At 40.1% G+C, this 9,644-nt stretch overlaps 1 protein-coding gene across 1 annotated transcript in view; it reads right to left on the bottom strand.

The window, feature by feature from the left end:
- si:dkey-175m17.7 (dual specificity protein phosphatase 10) overlaps positions 1 to 8,146 on the bottom strand; it is a 24,111-nt gene extending 15,965 nt beyond the window's left edge. Inside the window, exon 1 of the mRNA XM_024266123.2 lies at positions 7,496 to 8,146. The gene's annotated coding sequence lies outside the window, so the exon portion shown is untranslated. The remainder of the gene's footprint in view (positions 1 to 7,495) is intronic.
- Positions 8,147 to 9,644: the final 1,498 nt, after the last annotated feature.

Below are 9,644 nucleotides of genomic sequence, written 5' to 3'. Positions count from 1 at the left end.
CATTATGGGACTTGAGTGTTTTACCGGCACCATGAGTGAGAGTGGTGTGTGTATGAGTGAGGCTCCTCACAGTGTCGGCTATTCAGTGTTTCGGAACTGTTAAAGAAATGGTAGTCAATATATTGACACCAGCTGGTCTCCATGACCTGCGTGTGCGCTTCTTACTCCAATCACGAGGGATCGTATATTTTAGGGGACCCAAGTGATGTCAGGATTTTTAGCTGCCAGTAATTTGCGGCTCTGCTCCCTCCCCAATTGCTACAATATATATCCTTCCGACATTTTATATAATTCTGAAAACATTTTTGAAAAAGCGCCACTGAGCCGCAAAGGAGTGCTTGAAGAGCCGCATGCGGCTCCGGAGCCGCAGGTTGCCGACCCCCGCACTAGCACTTACGTAATAAGGGGGAATCACCTTCACGTCAAAAGTGCAATCAATTTACATTAGCCTTACAAATACCTACTTATACACAAGCAAAACAACTGAACGTCCCGTTTTCATGACATCCCTCAAGGAAACTGCAAGATACACCATGGCTCCATCTCTACGACCCGGACAATCCAAAAACCTATAGAACCTGTTCGGGTTAACCCCCTTTTAGATGCATGTGACTAACCCCGGGCTCACACAGCGACCGTTACAGCTCAGGTGTAATGCGGGAGCGGTCTAGCTACAGCAGATGTCTCCCATTGGCTACTGGATGGCTGAAACCACAGGCTCTGCTGCCAACCTCTCGAAACTCCAAACTCACGTAGGTTCACGCCATAACCCACCATTTACATAGGAAGTACAGTAATCCCCCTCTTATTTGCTGCGGTTCAGGTGCGGAGTTCAGCAAAAATTTGAACCCCATGAAACCGATTTGCAGCGCCACAGACGCCATCCCTCAGAGGTCGAATGTGAACGCCTGGAGTGGGATTTCCTCTCACACTTTTAAAGTTACGTAAAGCCTTATCTCATTTTAACCCAGCCAGCACCAACAAAATAGCAAAGCTGTTTATTACCCCAAACGATCCGTTTATCTCTTGGGGTCCAGATGACCCACCCTTACATTGAAGTGTTATTCCTCCTATGACGAAAGTGGGCAGGATTGTGTGTCTGCCATGTCTTGTGGGTTTCAGATAGAGCTGCCACAATTAGTCGACTAATTGACGACTAATCGACTATTAAAATAGTCGATTAGTCGTTACTTTATATTACATGGAGTCGGAGTGTAGTAAAGTTGAACAAAGTTGTACCAAAAAATGCACTTTTTTCACTATTTGAGTTAGTGAGACTAAAACTTTATCTTTAGAGAAAAATATTTCCATGTTTCAGACTCCGACCTCATTAGAGAGATAAGGAATATACTTTCCATCAAACTTATTTTGACAGGTGACCTTTGACTCTATAAACCCTTTATATATATATATAAAAGTGGTATTAAATTATTACATCATCTTGAGGGGCGGGACACCTGTCAAAACGAGTTTGATGGAGGGTGTGGGGTCAAAGGTCACCTGTCAAAACGAGTTTGATGGAGGGTGTATTCCTTATCTCTCTCTCATTTGATTTAATCTTGTGAAACTAATGAAGGACAGAAGCTGCACAATTCATTGAACGTTCAAGAAACTATCATCTCAATTGTCTTTATTTTTAGTTAGTTTAAAGCTAATGATAGTTAAGATGTGTGTTTTACATCCACTTTGCACATGACCCGATTAGTCGACTAATCTGTAAAAATAATCGGTGATTAGTCGACTAATAAAAAAAAGGTTTGTGTAAGCACTAGTTCCAGACGACTCCACTACCAACGTTAACGTGCCTAGGATAGAACAAGGCTTAAAGGGGTCAAAATTAATTAAAATCTAGACATGCAGACGGTTGAGAAACATTTCTAACCCCAGTACAATGGTAAACTTGAAATGATAATTAACCCTGTGTTTTATTGCTACAAATCTACTGTATCAGCTTGTTCACAGGTCTCTTTACTGGCCTCTGTTAAAGACTCAATTAGCATTCTGGTCCTGCCTTTAGCAGCCCAACACAGACAGGTTCCTCCTGATATCGCAGGTTTGATCCGGCCCAATATCCTCTCTAGCAGCACTCATTAGATAAAAATCTGCTGATGGTCCTGAGCTTCCAGACTAGAGGAGACATCTTTTCAGGCAGCTGCGCTCAGAACTTTATGACAGCTGCCTGAACCCGCCCTTGTAATAAACATTACTTACTAGCAAGCAGGATGTTTATACATCAACATAAAGCGTCTAAGCTGATTAGAGGCGATATAAATCTGCACAGAGGGAGAAGTGTTAAATCTGTCACAGACATCACACCAGCCAGACGTCAAATTCAGATGCACTCAGGGTAACTTTGACACTCCCCACAAAGAAAGGGATTTGATGTTTAGCATGTGATGACCCAGGTGACTTGGCAGTTTATGAGGTGTTCTGTCAACAATGAGGAGCGCAGCAGGGATTATCTTTACCTTCAAAAAAGCTAAAAAAAACAAACTCTTTTTTTGTTTCTCTTGCATGTGAACCCTGGTGTGGTTTAGTGTGAGTTTGTATATAAAGAGGCTTTCCAGCAGTGTAAGTGAAGGGAATAGAAGATTGTAAGGATGTAAAGGAAATAAATACACAAAGAAAAAATGATCTAGGTCAGGGGTCTGCAACCTTTACCACCTAAGGATCCATTTTGGTCGATTTCTCACTGACTACAACCCAGTAGGAGCCACACATTTAAAAAAAAAAATATGACTTTGTATTTATGTTATTATTTTTATGAGAAATATAAATAAACTATTGTTTTTTGGCATAAATAAAGCAAACTTTAATAGAAAATTATTTTTCTCCCAAATATGAAACAGTTTATAACTTTTAACAGGGGTTCACAAGACTTCCTTTCAAAATAAAAGACTTCCTGCGTCACATAGCATCATCTCACGTATTAAGAGATGTGTGTTAAATCATGTGACAAAGTAGGATAATCACCCCTCAGAAATTATTTTCAACAGGGAATAAAAACATTCTTTTGGTGAATATTACTACGGGTGCTGATGGTTTTCTCCAATTCGATGCTTAATTTTCTGGACTTCAGAGAGTTTTGACCGAAGAATCAGTGTGATGTGTGTGATGGTGATCAGATGATTTCAGACAATACTTTCCTCTCTGAAGAGTGCAGTGTGAACATGAAGCAAAAGAAAGAAAGCACTCTCCACTTAATCCAACTCAGCCATCCTGGTTTGAAAGCAACCAGAGGTCTCAGTGTGAATTAAACTGCAGGGTTTAGGTAGAAATGGGTTGATAAAATCAATCTAAGCTTAATAGATCAATAATTGATCCATAAAAGTAGAGATCGATCTAACACATAAAGCTAAAATCCGATAGCTTGATGCTAACGTATAATGTAATTTCCCCAAGGATGGCTAATGCTAACACTTGGTCGACCTAAACATACATTACTAACTAAATGAACATTTTTATAAACTCACAGGCAGGAATTTTTCAAACTCTTTTAGGAAGTATATATATATTTTAAGTAACCATTTGTGGTCTAAAACACAGGCTCATTCTTTCTTCTTCTTCTGGAATAAGGTGTAATGCTAAAGCCCTATCGACACCTAGTGGCCAAACAGAAACGTCCTCCAGGAGAGGCAGAACAATGAGAATCCATGTCAATAGCTGTATTCTATTAACAATCTCATTATAATTTCACTAATATACAGTCTGTGAACTGTATCAGATTCATATGAAAATCTTCCAAATGTATATAAAGATAATTAATGTATTTCTAAATAAATGTGTCTAAATGTGTAAACTGTGTAAACTCAAAACTGAATCAAATTGTATTGAGTGGATTGAAAGAATCGAAAAAAATAAAATAAAATCTGAACCGAATTGATCCAGACTCTAGTGAATCGATTAGATTCTGGAAATTATTGGGAATACCCAGCTCTAGTTATACGTTGGTCTGATACCAAAGCATAAATGTCCTTCTTACATGTGAAAGACGGCAAGAGTCATTTTTAATTGTCTTTTTATTGACAAATCGACTCTTTTTATTAAAGAATTCATGATTACTACTCCCCAAGAGGTCATCAACTGTCCTCCCTCACACAGGTTTGATGTAAAAAAAATACAAATAAATTCTAGTTTTTGGAAGATAGATCCTAAGCTTGAAATGTGACACGGTTTTACTAATTCAAATGAATTTGTGAAGTGTTTCTACAGAAACTGAACTAATATCATATTTTTGTCCGTCTAAGCCTTCTGTTGAAATGTGCTCTTCACTAGAAACGTCTCATCAGAGCTCACACCCCAGCCTACGTCAGGATCATCACATCACTCAACCTCCCCAGTCAGCAGAGACGGAGGAAAACTTCTGCACAAACTGTCCAATCAGAGAGCGGCGCCGTTTCTGCTCCCATTCACCCTTCAGTCAATCTGACTACAGACGAAGAAAGAACAGACTATAATTGCCACCAAGAGGAACCAGCGTTTCAAGCTCACAAGACTGAAAACTGGACGTGGTTATGAGTTAGCAGAATAACCTTTTAACCAGAACGGAAAAACAAGAGATTTCATCTTTGAAGTTTCATCAGTAAGCGGGGAAAACAACCTTAAATTGGAAAGGTAGAATAGAAGGAGACTAAAGCAGCTCGGAAAAGGATTTGTGCCTGGTTGAGATTTGAGCTTTCTGTCAGGTACAGATGAAAGAAACGCCGTAATCTGCTGTGAATATATTTAAATGAAATCTCCTTAAAGGCACTCTGAATTGATGGCTTTGAAGCTGCAGTCAGAACCACTTCAATTACTTATGTGTGTTTATATTCAGGAGATCCGAAACCCCCCAAGATCTCATGGGAATTTGGTGTTCAGCTGGCCTTTGACCTTAGAAAAGAACCACAAAAAAAAAAGACTTTTTGACAGAAAGCTGAGTCAAAAACAGCATCTGATCATCATCGTAGAACAACAGTGTGTTTGTGTTTCCCTCTGGGTCGTTTTTGCCGGCTCATCTTTTCCCTGGAAGACAACAAAGGAGTATGTGTGACAACAAGAGCCGGACGCCCCGCAGAGCCTCTGTCAGCATCCGAGCAGGCCTGCAGCATCAACACTTACAACAACTTAATGACTTCATCATTATTCACGGAGGGTGGGACTCTGGAGCGGCCGTTTTTTTTAAAGTTTGTAGTCTAAGAGCTCACTTTTATCGTTGAAAACCAGAGTCAGCATTCAAGGTGTGTCACGCACACATTAAGAAAGCACCAGCATAAATGTAATTTCAATCTAAAGCAGGGATAGGTAACTCCAGACCTCGAGGGCCGCATGTTTTCCAACATCCCCTACTCTGGCATGTTCTAACTGGCTGGACACACCTGAAGCAGGTCATGAGTAGGGCTTGGGTATTTGGAAATCGAGGCCTGGAGTTGTTTGTCCCTGATCTAAAGGAAATGAAGAGTGTTTGAGGGATTTCCTTCATCAAATATGTTAATTCCATCAGTTGAATGTGGGGCTGATAGTATGAGTGGAAAGCTGTCTACCTGCTTGCTTTAGTGTTTGATTGTCTCCAGAATCAATCGGATAGAATTACCTGGAGGGTCGGATTCGGCCCACCGGGTTATTCTATCCGGCCCTCCAGATCATTTTATTTTATTGTTATTTATGCCTCAATGTTATCTTGTGTTTATTTCTAACTAGTATAAATTTGACAAAATATATATTCTTTGAAGAGTAAAATATTGGCAGTTATTTCAGGTTTAAGTTGATTTATTCTGAAATAATATCCCTGCTTTTTTATTATTCATAATTATGCTAAAAAGTTACGGTTTTAAAGTTTTAAAAATTGGCATTATTCTAGTTTTTTGGACTATTTTGGCGTTTACTAATTTTTTTCAAGGCTAATTTGGAGTTTAACCATTTTTTTCAGCTACATGCTAACGGTTATGGCTAACCTAAGTTTTTATTTTTTAGGCTAATTTGGGATTTAGCTAATATTTCAGTAGCTATCAGCTTCAGTGTTTTTAGCTACCAATTTCAGCATTTCAGCTATCAACACTAGCATCTTCAGAGGCTAATTTCAGCTTCACACTAGCATTATTGCAGGTAATGCTATACATCTGGTTCATAATTATCTTAAAAAAGTTACGTTTTTAAAGTTTTAAATATTTTATTGTGGAAACAGAAAATATTTGTTGATCCCTTTAATAACAAATATTTCTTAACTTACCAAAAGAAAAGCATTATGAATTTGTGGGTAAAAGCAACTCGTTTATTAGATACAGTTGCAGTTCTTGATGTTGTTAACATTAGATAAAATTAATTTGACCATTTTATTGCAATGAATTCATATTCACAACTGTTTTCTAAGTCTCTTTAAATTGTTCAGGTTCAGTCTTTGGATATGTTGTGATATGTATCGTATTGGCAGACTCTTGCCAATACCCTAGTTAACACGCCTCTACGTCAGTGGTTCTAAAGTAACACAAACAATGAAGATTTCAATGGATTCATTGATTTTAAATGATCTAGTGTTTAGCTGACCTGTTATACTGGTTGTAATAAGTGTTGATTTAATATATTGAATTCCTCATATGTTTCATGAAGTTAAATAAGCATCAATGTGTTATGGTAGTGAAGTGTGCAAATATTCAGTCTGTTATTGTTATTGATTCAGATTGATTGTATTCTCCCCTCTGAGAGGAAATATCTGTTTTTGTTCCTTTATTTTCTTAAATAAATTCCTCCCAAAGTGCAACTTATGCATGATTATTTTTTTGGCTTGATTCCCTGATTCCTTCTGAAGTGATGCTTTGATGAGTAACTTCGTTTTGACTGCGAGCTCCAAGTTTAGACCTTTATTTCAGGATCTTATCCTTTTCTGCGACGCTCCTGCCTGACGTTTGCTCACAGCTCGGGGAGTCGGATCCTGAACCTGCCATCAGCGCCGGAAATGACCGCCTGTGGTTTTATGTAAGCCAACCCTATAGGCAGATTCAGACGGCAGAATGATGGCTCTCAGCGGGGTGATCAATACAACCGATCCACTCCCATTAAAGACTCATATTAGCAAAATAAAATAGTGCCAGCAGGAAGTGCATGCTTGGAGCCTGCATCACTTGACCTCAGGGCTGCAGGGGTTGTGCTGTGGAGAAAGCAGTGATGAAGACACATTTGGAGTTCTGATTGCTGCATCTCAAGATGAATAAATCAGACAGAAAGAATGCCTTTCTGCTTTGTTGAAGCCAGCCATGGAAAATCCAATGAGGTCCTATTTTTAGCGTCGCTAGGTGGCGCTCTGTCTAACATCTCAGCTCATTTAAAGCATCTTCATAACAGTGTTAGAACCTCGACCCATGAGGAGGATGAAGCGGCGTCACATGGCTGCGTGTTTACCTCCCGCACGGTCAGCGAGAGGCGCACGCATCCATGCGGCAGCGGGTTAGCGCCGCACATCCCGGCAGGTCCGCTCCAACTGACCGTCACGCGCTGCGGGTGGACGAACAGAAACACTTACATCAAGGCAGGCAGTTCCGAGGCGCGTTCACCATTCCTGCGCGGACGGACGGACGGACGAGTGTGGTGACCCGAACCGACGTGCTGGTCCGGGAGTGAAGCGGCTTCCGCGTCTGCTACTGGCTAAAAAAAGAAGAAAAACAAAAACAAAACACTGGGAGGAAAGAGAGGAGCCTCAGCTCTCAGCGGACGGACACACGGACGGATGTCATCAGGAGCGCTGCCGTCACAAGTGTGTGTCACTCCGAGGAGGCGGGCTCTATTGTCTTCACTCCGACGGTGACATCATCACAGACCAATGGCTACACGCACGAGACAGATCTCAGGCGCGAGCACGCAGCACGTGCGAGCTGGTGGGGGAGGTGGGAAAAATAATCAGCAACATAAACATCAGAACAAAGCTAGTGGTGGGTGCAGAACCCCCAAAATACCCTCCACCAGAGGCTGTATTCATTCAAAGGAAAAGTTAATTAAAAAAATGACTCACATAGGAACTGGAGAAAAAAAACACAAAAATACTGTTTAAGTTAGAACCCTATATGACTGGGGTCAGCAACCTTTAACAGTAAAAGACTCGTTTTCTACTGATCAAAACCTAGAAAGAGCTACATAGTCTTACTTTAACCTTTAGTAAATTTGGATTTGCAATCATGACCTTCCTTTTTTTAAATAATAAATATGAATTGTGTCAATTTTTGGGTGAACAAAATCAAAAATATAAAAATAACCTAGCATCTCTCAAAATAATTTTTTTCTTTTTTTTTTTTACTTTTTTCTTACACTGCTCGGTTTTGTTATTTTAGTTTGGGGTTGGACCTTGGTAGTCTTAGTTTGTGGGCTTTGTTTATTTGTTTTCTTTAGGTAGTTTTGGTTAGTCAGCCATTAGTAGGGAGCTGCTGACTCAGACGGTTGACATGACTGGGCAGCAGGTCAGCAGTCTCCCTGACTTATTTTATGTTTGGCTTATGAGCCGCCATGGAGAGATAAAAGGAGGGGCTTCTGGCCACACGCAAGATGGCGTCAGTTTATAGCTGGAAGCAGAAATCAAAACTTCCGCTAGTTGCATAGGCAGAAATTTCCTAAACTTTAGAAAATCCTTTCAAAATGATATTTTAAAACCTTTTCAAAACTATCAGCTTTTACGCCTTTGAAAATGAATAAACTGTAACTGTTTTTTTCTCCGAATCAGCTGATCGGACCCTCGAAATGGCATTTTTTTTGTGAGAGAGAGTGTCACAGAGAAAAAAAAATCGGCAAAAAGGGTCGATAAAAGTGAAAAAGGTCGAAAGCTTAAACTATAATTTGTTGTGGCCGGCTCCGGCAGGGGGAGGGACTTCCGGCTATTAATTTTCGGGCGCCATATTTTTTCTCTGTAGCCAGATTCTCTTGGATAAAAGAGCCACATGTGGCTCTGAAGCCGCAGGTGGCAGACCCTGGAATATGAGAACTGGACCCCCGCCTTACAGGAAGTTGCTGTTTCTCCAAGAAGCCAAAATCTCATAGACTTCTGTTGAGAAATAAACAGCCCCAAAATTAATTACCGGAAGTCCCTCCCCCTGCCAGAGTAAATAAAAATAAAATAAAATCCTTGTTTTAAGCTTTTGACCTTTTTTCCCCATTTCTTCTCTCTTCTATTGACCCCTTTTGCCGTTTTTCCTTATCTGTGACACTCTCTGTCACGACTCTGATCAACTGATTCACGGAGAAAAAAATGGCCTTTTGCCAGCTTTTTCTCTGGAGATAAACGGGTGTATTTGTTCATATTTGAACACTTGGTAATATTGACTTGAAATAAATTATACAATTAATGTTCTCTGTCCCATTTGAAGTTCATTTTGTACACTAAACTGCTAGACAGTTACAGTTTATTCACATTCAAAAGCATAAAAGCTGAGAAGCGCTTTTAATCACGTGGGTACGTTCTGAACCACAGACGTTTACGTTTAAATGTAAGTAATGACTTTTTTTTGTAGCGTGACCTTTATAAAGTTATAAAACCGATGTTGTTATGTTTATTCAAGCGCTGGAAGCTCCACACTTAGTGGACACAATTTTTTCTTAACCCTCCATTTGGAGGGCCAAATGGAGGGTTAGGGAGGAGGGAAGAGTTTGGATTGGGCTTCAGGGTCCCATTTAGAGGAGGGAGTATG

This window comes from Oryzias melastigma, linkage group LG14 (genome assembly GCF_002922805.2).
Source record: "Oryzias melastigma strain HK-1 linkage group LG14, ASM292280v2, whole genome shotgun sequence".
NCBI classification, from domain to species: domain Eukaryota; kingdom Metazoa; phylum Chordata; class Actinopteri; order Beloniformes; family Adrianichthyidae; genus Oryzias; species Oryzias melastigma.
This window is presented reverse-complemented; position numbering and strand designations above follow the sequence as displayed.